This window comes from Ostrea edulis, chromosome 4 (assembly GCF_947568905.1).
Source record: "Ostrea edulis chromosome 4, xbOstEdul1.1, whole genome shotgun sequence".
NCBI classification, from domain to species: Eukaryota; Metazoa; Mollusca; class Bivalvia; order Ostreida; family Ostreidae; genus Ostrea; species Ostrea edulis.
In genome coordinates this window covers 84,804,441-84,806,165 of record NC_079167.1, presented here as the reverse complement: position 1 = coordinate 84,806,165, position 1,725 = coordinate 84,804,441, and positions in this window count along the sequence as shown.

Sequence of the window (1,725 nt, the reverse complement as noted above, 5' to 3'; positions counted from 1 at the left end):
CAAGTCAAATAGTATTCAAATATAGCCGTGAAATTCCAAAAGAAGGCCACAGTGACCTACTTTTTGGTCGACACACTCCAAAGACTCAAGATGCATCAACTGACAAAGTTTGATAATTGAAGTCAAATAGTATCTGAAATATTCAGATATAAACGTCAAATTCCAAAAGTAGGTCACAGTGACCTACTTTTTGGTTGACACACTCTGAAGACTCAAGACCCATAAACCGACAAAGTTTGATGATTGTAAGTCAAATAGTATCTGAAATATACAAATATAACCGTCAAAATCCAAAAATAGGTTATGGTGACCTACTTTTCAGTCAACACACTCTGAAGACTCAACATGCATCAACTGACAAAGTTTGATGATCCTAGCTTTCACAGTGTCCAAAATATGCATCTAAAATTGAAAATGTGAAATTTGAATGTCTGCAAAATTCAAAAAGTATGTCACTGTGACCTACTTTTTTTATAAATATGTTTTGAGGCCTCAAGACGCATGAACTTACAAGGTTTGATGATTCTAAACCTCTCGCTATCTGAAATAACAACCTAAAATGTATTCATAAATGATTAGCCATAAAATTCAGAAAGTAGGTCATGGTGACATACTTTTCACATGACTCACTTCAAGGTCCCATGATCCATCAACTGACAACTTTTGATGATCATAGGCTCAAAAGTGTCCAAGATAAGCATAAAAATCCATTTAAAAATAATTACCTGCGAAATTCAAAAAGTAGGTCACCATGACCTACTTTTGAGACAACAAGATATTAGGTCCTAAAATGTATCAACTGACAAAATTTGATGATCCTAGTCCTTATACTAAGCAAAATATCAAAGTTTTAACAAAACAAAATTTAAGGCCAACTTTGAAGTGACCTTGAGACCACACCCCTTGCCCCAGGATGATGCCTTGAACAATTTTTTATCTACAACTTATCCTCATCCTTATGCATAAGTTTGGTGATAATTTGCCAAGTGGTTCTTGAGAAGAAGATTTTTTAGCAACCACTACTTTTGTTTGCATTTTCCTAATTATCTCCCCTTGTTAAAGGGTCACAACCCTAGCTTTAGTACAAATGAAAGCCCTTGGGCCAAGGATACCCTGTGATAAATTTGACAAAAATTAGTCAAGGGGTTCTTGAGATATAGCCCTTTTTCCAAAAAGTTAACGCACACTGCACGCCAGACATATGGCCATATGATTAGCTCTTTGAGCCTTCGGCTCAGAAGAGCTAAAAAGCCTGGAAAACTGTTTGACCTACTTTTAGTCCTAATGTAGGTCATGGATGGATGGGCCAATCAAGATGAAATGCAAAATGAATTTGTATTCCTCCAAGAAGAAGCTTATGGCTAAATTTCAGGGAAATATATGTAACGAAAAAAAGTGGAAAACTGTTTGACCTACTTATATCCCTAAAGTAGGTCAAAGTGCACTAATCCAGCTGAAATGCAAACACATTCTTGTACTTCCTGAGGGAGAAATTGTGATCAAATTTCAAAGCCATACATGCATTCGTTACGGAAAAAAGTCTGGAAAACATAACCTCAGATGGACGGACGGACGGACAGCCAGCCAGACGCACGGACAGCTCCATAACATAATACGTGCTGTCTAATGACAAGCGTATAAATAATTAGGAACCAATTAGATTTACTAGTATCAGATGTAGGGGAATCAAGCATGTGAAAAAATACACAGATTCTACATTCTTAT